Source organism: Belonocnema kinseyi, chromosome 6, assembly GCF_010883055.1.
Source record: "Belonocnema kinseyi isolate 2016_QV_RU_SX_M_011 chromosome 6, B_treatae_v1, whole genome shotgun sequence".
NCBI classification, from domain to species: domain Eukaryota; kingdom Metazoa; phylum Arthropoda; class Insecta; order Hymenoptera; family Cynipidae; genus Belonocnema; species Belonocnema kinseyi.
In genome coordinates, this window is record NC_046662.1 from 74,747,162 (window position 1) to 74,758,262 (window position 11,101).

The 11,101-nt window shown below is 29.9% G+C and overlaps 1 long non-coding RNA gene across 1 annotated transcript; it reads right to left on the reverse strand.

Moving 5' to 3' along the window:
- Positions 1-5,776: 5,776 nt before the first annotated feature.
- On the reverse strand, positions 5,777-6,486 carry LOC117174926. Its single transcript, XR_004467404.1, has 2 exons — positions 6,448-6,486; positions 5,777-6,356 (listed from the first exon to the last, which is right to left on the reverse strand). It is a non-coding gene; the product is annotated as an uncharacterized LOC117174926 (long non-coding RNA).
- Positions 6,487-11,101: the final 4,615 nt, after the last annotated feature.

Below are 11,101 nucleotides of genomic sequence, written 5' to 3' on the forward strand. Positions count from 1 at the left end.
GCTTCTCTTCCGAAATTATCAGAGTCCCACCACTATTACCCCATCATCTCGAAAAATCATAATTCGAGATCCCAATCAATAAGTTACGACGTTAGCTTTGAATTAATGAGGAGCAAGTGAGTGCACTTGGTAGTAGCGCGAGAGCGCGGGTTGTGGTGTGAGGGCGCCTCCGTCTCTCGCTTTTTAATTTTGAAGCTCTCGCAGAGCTTTGAATATTGTGGAAATCTGGCCAGGCCGACCTACAGTCGGAAGGACTACATATTTTTGATAATTTCGGAAGAGAAGCTTATACAATTATGATAGAACTTCACTTACAGGTAAGTTCGTTTAATCATTCAATTATCCGTCGGTTTGACACCCTGATTGATGTATTATAAATTTAATTAAAAGCTGGCCTGTTTTTTAACACTTATGGATTCCTTGACGTATGGGTTGACCGGTTAAGGCCAGGTTCGTTTTTAAGTGCACCGTGCTACCTTACTAACAAATCCGTCTAAGTTTCAATTTTTCCCTACATGGTCTCGACTACCAATTGTAAATATTGTAAATCATATTTTCTTGTTTCCCCTCGTAAAGGAGTGTTTTTGCAACTATGCATTTTTCTAAGTAGGCTAACCCATCATCTCTATCAATTTTCGTGAAAGGGCTGAAGCTAGCACGGACAGGAAATCTTGCAATTTGTTTATAAAAATAGCCTTGAAAAACTATCTAAAATTCTGGAGAAATACATTGAAGGCAAAAATCTGTCTGCCACCTAGACATGCGCAGATCGCAGGCACTACGTCTAAACGATGTTAAACGGGTAAAACGATGGAAAACGTCCGAAAAAGAACCACAGGTGATCTTGATTATCACCTTGATGAATTAGTGATATTCTTTATGGTGAAGATCAACACAATGTTGCTACTTCTGTGTACATTTTTAAGAAAGGAAATTAAAAAAATTCTTTTGCAAAACGATGGAAAACGTTAAGACCAGGCGCATGAAATGAAGTAATTATTCAAATCATAGATATAAGTTAAAAGATGTTTCTTGCAAAACGATGGAAAATATTTGAAACAGTTGTTCAAAGGTTTTTCAATTAGTTAATGAACTGCCAAGGACAGAATTAGTTATTTTATTTAAAGAAAATTTTTTTTAATAAAACAGTGGAAAATGTTGAAAACAGTTTAAGTATTACCTAAACATAATTTTTCCTGTTCTGGGCCCCCACCCCCTGTAAGCATATTTTTGCATTATGAGTAGACAACCATAAGGGTACTATAAAACTGCGTTAATTTTAAAAGCAGCTGATCTTTGTTCCAGAAACGCAATGTCTCTATCTTTCAGCAAGGCCAAAGTTATGATAGCTTCTTATTAAACATAAAGTTTTTTTCGTGGAATAATGGAGCTAATTAAGATTCTATAAATATAGTTATTCTAAAGTATGAGGACACTCTAAAACTTCTTTAATTTTAAAAGCAGCTAATCTTTATTCCAGAAACGAAATGCCTGAATCTTTTTGCGAACCCAGAGTTATAATATCTTTTCATTAAACATATAAAGTTTCCTTCGTGGAATAATGGAGCTAATTGATATTCAACAAATATATAATGTAACGGGAATTGCCTCGCATATAATAATTAAGTTATATATAATTAATTAAAAAATTAGTCTGGATAAATGACCCTAGAGCAATGAATCATTAATAAATTGACTGTCTGAATTAAAAAGTTAATTCGATTAAAATAAAAAATAAAAATGAGAGGCTCTGGGTGAGGACAGCGACAATATAAACATAAAAAAAGTTATTAAAATAATTTTAAAAATCATTAAGAGTACAAATTTACTAAATAATTAAAAAATATCATGTGGAGGATATTATTTGACTAATTATTTAGTATTTCAGCTGACTGAGGTTCTACTGACTTCTTTTTAAAAAGAGAAGCTCTATGAATGACGTATAGAATAGATCCTTCAGGTCAAAAGTAAAATGGAGTTTTTAGGTTAAAAAAACCTTCAAGCTGTTATCTTTATGAGTATAATATAAGACAAAAAATTTCTAGTAGAATAATGGAGCTGATTAAGATTCTATAAGTATAAGATCGTAAAAATTTGACAACATTCGGAGGTGTTGCATCGAAAAATTGTTTGCATATAAACAAATTAATACTTAGTCGCAAAACACAGAACCAATTTTCATGCATCGATTAAAATATAATAATTGCTTTTTGTTTTAGAGACCACAAAACAATAATAAATAAAAATTTAAATGCATCTTAAAATTTCTACCTACTTGCGCTGGATCGCGACAATAAGCCAACAGTACCCTATTGATAACAAGCATGCAAAGTTGCTTCACTTTTCTACCAAAGTCGTGTTGGTCTAAGCTGCTCAGTAATAAAGGAGCTAATGTGCATACCACAAATTTTCATTAAAAGTGAAGTGATCTATTTAGAGAGAAGTTCAAACTTTGAAATTCTTCTGAAGGGAAATATAGATTACAGATCAAAAATATTTATATGTAAAACGCTGCTTCATTTTTTTATCAGAATGAATTACACCTAACAAATTAATAATGTGCTGCTCACAATCATTTATTACGTCGGATGACTTCATTAACCGCACTAAAACATCAGGTCATCATTAATCAATACAAACATGCAAAATTTCTTATATTTAAGAAAGGAGAGTGAAGATACTACAATCCGTAATGTCGTAAAAAAAAAATTTCTGCGTCGGATAACTTCATTAACCGAAACAACTGTCCCGTTAGTTACTTTAAATTTGAATCTTCTCGTGTAACCACGAATGTAGTTATTCAGCAGTGATACATGTTACTACAATTTGGGAATAAAGTAAAGCCATAATCATTACAATAAATTTTTTGTAATGCCGCTTCGAACCTTAAGGAAAATAAAAGAAGGATCGAGTGAATTCAAATCCAGTCAGTCGGCCATTTGAATTAATTTTTCTCATTTTCAAACTTTTGAATAATTAATTTTAATTAATCTAAAATAATGTAGTTTTAAGTAATTCAAGTGCCGCTCAGTTTGATTTTAATAATTTTTTTAGCATAATGTATAAGTATAAATAATTGGTCGAAATTAACTTCAGTCATAAGTTCCAATCTCACACCCAAATAATAAGGATAACATTTGTTCCTTTCTATTTTAATAAATTTGATATAATTGAATAATTTTTATATTTGAGTAAAAATCGATAAATAGAAATAATTCTTTCAATCCTGAGAAGCGTGTTTGAATATGCAAATTTTATTAACTATTTCACAAGAATAGAAACAAAAACCTTGTGTGTTAACTTTACATTTCAGATATTTCAATTGGACCCCCTGAATATAAAATACTACATTGTGCAAGTTCATTGGAATATTCAATCTTATTCTGTTCTGGTCACCTCGAAAGATTAGTCTTAATAAAGTGAATAATATTTTGATATGCCTGTAATAAGTTTCAGAACTTTTTCCTGTTTACTACTGGATTTTTTGGTTAACCGAAATCATGAATGATAAATATTATTGGAATAAAAGCGATCACACATACTAGAGAATTGATCTAATTAACTCGCGTCGTCCTTAAGTGTGAAATAATCTCAATTTTTTTCTTCGGAAGTCAATGCTATAACTGACTGTAAAATTGCAGCAGTCTCAACGAGAATAATTATTTGGAATGACAAGTGTTGACTCAATATAAATCATAATGTAAGATTAAACTTACATTAAGAGGTCAATTCGCAATTAATTTTAATATTTACATAAAATTTTACGTGAACTTTGGAATACATAGGGCTCAACGATAAATTTAATAATAGTGTATGCGGATATTAGACTGGTCCACCCAACTGAGGTATCAACATCGAGTTTTTCAGTGTAAAAAGGTCACATATATTACACTCGGAATTTGGACAGGGAATAATTTGTGAATCATTTGGACTTAAGCTCATGTTAAACATTCACTGATAATGCCCTTTTATGATTATGCATACACAATTGTAGTGCTCTATTGCTACGTGATTTATTGGCATTGACCAGACGCTATCGTCAATTTGTCTAACCAATTTACACATTTTACAATTAGAACACACCTTACATGAAAGAAAAGTAGAATGCCCAACAATAAAACATTTATGCAAATAAAAAAATCACTGGTACCATATATTGGGTTTAAACACTTAATCCAAATTAAAAAAACATCAAATTCTGTTTTAAAATGGTATATCACCAAATTTAGCCTTGTCTTTAATTTAAGTACAAAATAGAAAAGATGCATTATTTATTAGTAATCAAAGAGACTGATAATATTGAAAGTTTTCTTTAGAATTTATTTTTATTTAATTTTTTTTTGTATCCAACAACATTTACCAGAAATAATTCTTTAAACAGAGTAAAACCAGCAAAATACTCGCTAAGTGATAAGTACAATCATACAATCACATCAAAACACGGAACACTTCAAATCTTTTCGTAACAAAAATTGCAAGAATATCTTTTTATAAAATATATTTTTGTAATATATTTATATTTTTCCCAAACTGCTTAAGCGGGCTAAGTTACCGGGAGTAAAACAGAAATATCTGAGCGAATGATTGTGTAATGGAGTTAAAAGCTAATTTCAGTAATTTGAAGAAAAAAAACAGCAAACTGAATGGTAGCATAAAGAGATAATATCAACTGAATATGAAAAAGCAGGTTGTTGAATATATTTCTCTATTTACTTTATTCTTAAACTACTTATTTTCATTTAAAATTACTTGAACAAAAAAGTAAAAAACTTATAACTGAAAAGACCATTTTTTTTTATCAAATATAATGTAATCAAACTTAAAACGGCTTTAAGGTACTTATCGTTCTAAAAATTGGGTATGAGGAAAAAAGGTTTAGTATGATTTTTAAAAATTTAATTACAATCCATGTCTTATGAAAGAAAAACATTCTTTTTTTTATGAAGAGATCTAAAATTACAAAAAAGAATCATTTAAAACATATTCTTTGTAATCGAATATTTTTAATGTCGTCTTTACTAATTATTAAAACATTGGTTAAATTTCAATTAATCAGGGCTTATTCTTTCGGGGAAAACATTACATAAAACCTGAACGTTTCTAATTTATTAATGGCGAATTCGGTAATCTGTACTGGTGTTTTTGGAGGAGACCAGTGCAGATAAACGAATTCACTATCAGATTTAAACACTTTCCAAAAATTGATAAGAAGCGATTTTAAGAGAAAAAGCTATCACAAAAACAACTGTTAAAATAAGTGTTTTAAATCTTTTTCATTACCAGTAAGGTTTTTTAGTTGAAATAACATTATCAGTAAAATTATTCTATTTCTTAAAATCACAAAATAACTTTTTTTTTCGTCGATTTAATTTTTTATACGACAAACTTAAAAAAATAAAGGCACATTTTATTCAAACTTATATGAAAGCCAATGAAGATTCATAGAAATTTATTAAAAATTATTCTTAAACAAATTGTTAAAAATTATTAATTCTTAACATAAAATATTTATGTACTAATATTAAGAATAACCAAAAAGCATATTCAAAAAAGATCTATTGTGATAACATTTAAACACATATTGAAATTAAAATTTTATTTATTAGTATATTATTAAATTAATTATTCGTAAGGTATTAAATAAAATGGAAGAGATCTTAGAAAAATGTATAGCGAAGAACAATTGAAAGCTTCTAAGGGACAATAATTTCATGTATGAAGATAACACTCGAAGAAGATGAGTAAAAAAGAGAATTATCGAAAATTTACAGCGAAGAACAATTGAAAGCTTCTAACAATATTGAAATTTATTCGAATTTAGAAGTCAATTGATAATGAAAGTATTTGCATGGTAAATTGAATACTCTTAATATAGTTAAGATTATCATACCGGTTGCTATTAATATTTGTTTACAAACAAATCAATCAATCAAAAGTACTCACTTGTATCACTTACCAATTTTAGGTTAAGTTTGAAGAGCGGTAAGAAAAAAAAATCATTTAGAAACGAATATCATTCTATAGAAATCTATCACGGAACTTTTTCATACAGTTATGGAATGTCTATGAAAAAAGAGAGGAGGCTAACCTAAGCGTAGATTTTCCTTGGCGAAAATTCTATGCCGAAAGAGTACGCAACGTGCAACAACACCACAAAAGTGTCATGTAAATTCCATAAAAATTGACATTTAAAGGAATTGACAAATATGATGATAAAAAATGAGACACTTACCTTCTTCCTACAACAATTTTCAAATAGAAAATCCCATTTTCAGTTAGATTATACCTGTTAGATGACGCAGTAAACTTTGGCGGCTTGGAGTAAGTCCAGTAATCGATACAAAAACGCAGAATTTCTAAAAAAAAAATTGTTCTTCCTTTTTTTTACTTCTTGCAGTCTTAACACTAAAAAGAGCTATTAACAAAATTAGAACTTTTGAATATCACTTCTGCAAAGCTGAGATTGATCCTTTACGTCCTGAGAGCTCGCCATCTTCGCCGGAAATGATCACTTCATCAATTCAAGACCGGTGGCTTGCGCTTGCGCCTTGTTTTAGAGGGAAAATCCATAGATATTTCAGGTTCTGGTGGGCGAAATCCAAAATGTCTGCACACTGGGGGCCAAACAATAATACCAACAAAGATATTAAGTCCTAATATCTTTGATACCAATTAGATAGAAAGGAACTTTATTTTTTTAATAGTTTGGAAAAAATCATTTTTAACATAAATATTTTTGCATATTATGTTTTTTTTTAAGCCGTTCAATTCAATAATGAAATCAAAAAATTTTCTTTGCACCGATTTTATTATTTAATTGAATATAATGTAGCTTATCCCTGGCGGACCGAAGGAACTGAATGGAGCCTCTACAAAGTACCCGTAAAGACCCCCTTGGGTCCACATTCGGTTCCTTTTTAAAAGACTCGAAAAAATAGCAAAATCAACTTTTAAATTGCTGAAATTCGGATTCTACGTTGAAATTCTCTATTTTTTATAACTGTCCGACCTGACAGTGTACGATTTCTAAAAAAAACGACCAAGATCTCGTAATCAGGCTCATTTCGCTCTCTCTCTCTCTCTCTCTCTCTCTCTCTCTCTCTCTCTCTCTCTCTCTCTCCCTCTTTCTTTCTCTTTTTCTTTTCCTCATATTCCAAGTGACTTTTAGAACTGCCCTTTTTACTGCCCATTTCGATATAACTGCCCGTTAATATATACCCTAGTGTTGGCTCGTTACCTGAAATTACTGGTAACGGTAGAAATTTCCGGTAAAGTAGAAGAAATTTTCCGGTAACGAATGGTAACGATATTTTTTTGAATTTCAAGACTAAATTTGAATTGTTTATTGTTTTTGGGTTTATTTGATAAAATATTCTTCAATATTTGTCACATTAAATAACTTGTGGGAAAACTTTTACTTTTAAAAGTGTTCCTAAACCTCTACGGTGGAATTTGGTTTTGCTTAAAAATGTATGCGCACATTATTTTTTTTAAAATATTGTTGCTTTTAATTATTCACATTTTGCAGATTGAGTAGACAGCAATTACGTATGTATTTGTTACATAAAAAAGTCTATGAAAAACATTTCTTGAACCTAATGTTTCGAAGGGTATTTAACCTAATCTACTGAAACGTCGTAGGCATTTTGCAGTTTCACACCATCATGAAGAATACAAGTATTATTACTATACTTATTATTAATAAGAAGTGACACATTATATTTTTTCAAATATTTTGGAAAGATATTGGCAAATACGTAATTTTCTGTAATAATAGATAAGGATAAGATAAGAGGGTGGTTTCAGGAAAACATTCTAAGCAGGTATATAATATTAATAAAAAGTCAATACTATTGTTTGCAAAAAAACCGTTTTATTAAATTTTTTTATTAAAGTACTAAAAATAAAAGACGCGTAAGGATATGGAAGACAATAAACAAATACACCAATTTTCTCGGTAAATAAAAGTGTAATTTCCGAATTCAGTCTATTCAAATTCCATTCAAATTCAGTCTATTCAAATTCCATTCAAATTCAGTCTATTTTAATCCTATAATGTTTTTATATGAACATTTCTTTTGTCTTTGAAAGCACATGTTACTTATTTAGAAATCAACCATTTGCATTAAGGGTAAACGGTTGTCTGTGACGCAATGAAAATTTGACCTTGTAATGTTAATTTTGTCCGCCTTTTTTTTCTTAAACTAAATAAGTTAGTATATCGAAATTTTGGGAGAAGGAAAAAATATATGAACCGACATCGGTTGGGTCCCTTGGAGTAATTATTTTTTAAGGAAAAGCGGTACTTTTAAGTTTTCCGTGACTGCCTTGTAGCAGACGAAGCGGCGGAAAAGATTGGAGTTGGAAAAAGCCCCTAGCGCCGCCACCTTCCTTTTGTGAAAAAGTCGCAACTTGTTAGATAGATCAACTCAGATCGACAGCTGTCATGGACATAGGAAACACGGGAATAGGCATGCCATCCTAACTTGGGGAGCAGGGTTGAATCCACGGGAGGGGGGAGAATTCCATGAGTAGGGAGAGCCGCCATCTTACGACGTGCCATTTGATTATGCGCACGAGCATTTTTGCCGAAAAACTGTGCATGAAAATATAAACATGTGGGCGCTGCCATGTTTGTCGCGGGACATCAAAAGGTGGCGGACCTCCCCCCTCATTGCATCGCCCCCGTAATAGCATGCCTAATCCCTTGTTTCCTATGTCCATGACAGCTGTGAATACTCAGTCGGTAACACAGCTTCATTGAAAAATTATTTACTTAAGGCCATGTGATGAGTCGGCCACGTGACCAGATTCTTACCTTACAACCACTTTTTTTTATTTCCCAACTTATTATCACACGAAACGCCACATCGAGTTGAAAATTTGGGATACTAAACAAGAAGAACTAAGAATGGTTTTTTTCATGATTATTAAAATTTAGGACCAGACCCACCTTTCTTAGCGCTTCTTATTTGTTATCCCAAATTTTCAACTCGATGTGGCGCTTCGTGTGAAAATAAGTTGGGAAATAAAAAAAGTGAAGATAAGGTGGGAATCTGGTCACGTGACCCACTCGCCTCATGGCCTTAAAGAATTAATTATTAAAAAATATTTAACTGGAACATTTGAAATTTTTAATCAAGAAGAAAAATTTGTAAACAAGGAGATTAACTTCCAAAGAAAAACATCATGTTCTACAAAAGATAGATTTTTTTAAAATACGTGAATATTAAACGAAACAGTTGAATTTTCAATTGAATGATGCAATTTTTCAGGCAAATACTTAAATTTTGAACTTAAGAATAATCAACTTACAACAACAAAAGAAATAGTCAAATTTTCAGTTAGAGAAATTAATTTGTAACCAAACTGATGAATTTTCAACTAAAATGATAAATCCTCAACTAAAATCATTAAATTTGAAATAAAAAAAAAATAGTTTTAAACTAAAACAATGAATCTTCAAATGAAATAGTTAAACTTTCAACGAATTCGATGAATTTTGAAATAAAAAAAGCTAATTTTTTAACCGAAAATTGAATCATTACATTTTCAGTCAAAAAAAAGAATGTTTAAACAAACAATTGAATTTTTTACTGAAATTATGGAATATTCAGCTGGAATAGTATTTTCATTTTAAATTGAAAAAATTATTTTCTATAAAAAAAAAGTTTCAAGAAAATAGCTCATTTTTAAGCTAGGAAATTAATTTTTAATATAAATAATGAATCTTCAATAAAAAAAATTAATTTTGATTAAAAAAGTTTATTTTTCAACCAAGCAAATTTATTTATAGCATTAAAGATGAATTTTTATTTAAAATGATGAATATTTAACTAGAATACTTCAATTACCAACCGGAAAGAAGAATTTTTAAACACTGAGATTAACTTTCAAAGAAAAAAATAATTTTCTACCAAAACAAGTAGGTTTTAGATTAAAAAAAGTCGATTTTCTAACAAAAAAGTCGGTTTTTTAAAACAAAATACGTGAATTTTGAAGTAAATAAATTGATTTACGATTAAAAAAGACAAATATACATCCAAATTGTTAAATTTTGAAATAGAAATGTAAATGGAAATACTATTCCAGATGAATATTCCATAATTTTAGTAAAAAAATTCAATTGTTTGGTTAAACATTCTTTTTTTTTTTACTGATAATGTAAATTCAATTTTTGGTTTAAAAATTAGCTTTTTTTATATCAAAATTCGTCGAATTATTTGAAAGTTTAAATATTTCATTTGAAGATTCATTGCTTTAGTTTGAAACTTTTTTTTTTATTTCAAATTTAGTGATTCTATACTAAAAGATTCTTTTCGGTAGGGTAGTTGAGGATTTATCATTTTAGTTGAAAATTCATCAGTTTGGTTACAAATTAATTTCTCTAACTGCAAATTTTACTATTTCTTTTGTTGTTGAAAGATGATATTTTGTAGTTCAAAATTGAAGTATTTGGCTCAAAAATTGCCTCTTTCAATTGAAAATTCAACTGTTTCGTTTAATATTCACGTATTTAAAAAAAAAATATCTTTTGTAGAACATGATGTTTTCCTTTGGAAGTTAATCTCCTTGTTTACAAATTTTTCTTCTTGATTAAAAATGTCAAATATTCCAGTTAAATGTTTTTTAATAACACAGGCCGACAAAATTTGACAAAGGTCCGGAACCAGAGACCAGACCTAGTATACCCGAAGGTTTTTGCTGCGCTGAATCCGAATCCGACCTCAGAAAAATTCCATCACCCTCAGTTTTCGAGATATTGTAACCTAAAAGTGCAAAAAACACCGTTTTTTGCTATATTTGAGGTTACATACATCTTGAATAAATTTTTTTTCAAAAACGGGCGAAAGCATCACAAAGGAGCACCCTTGCCCTCTGAAATCCATTTTTCAGATTCAAGATAGCTTTTTTTTCATCGATATATCATTAATTGAAGTTAAGTATTTTCGCAGTTTCGTAACAACGTTAAAACACCCTATATAGCATATGTGAGGCAATAAGCCCAATTTATAAGTGATCGTATTCGATCGAAAAAATCTATATATAGGTTTTTGAGGTTGCTCATTAAGAATATGAAGTCAGATTTTGAAAATTCAAT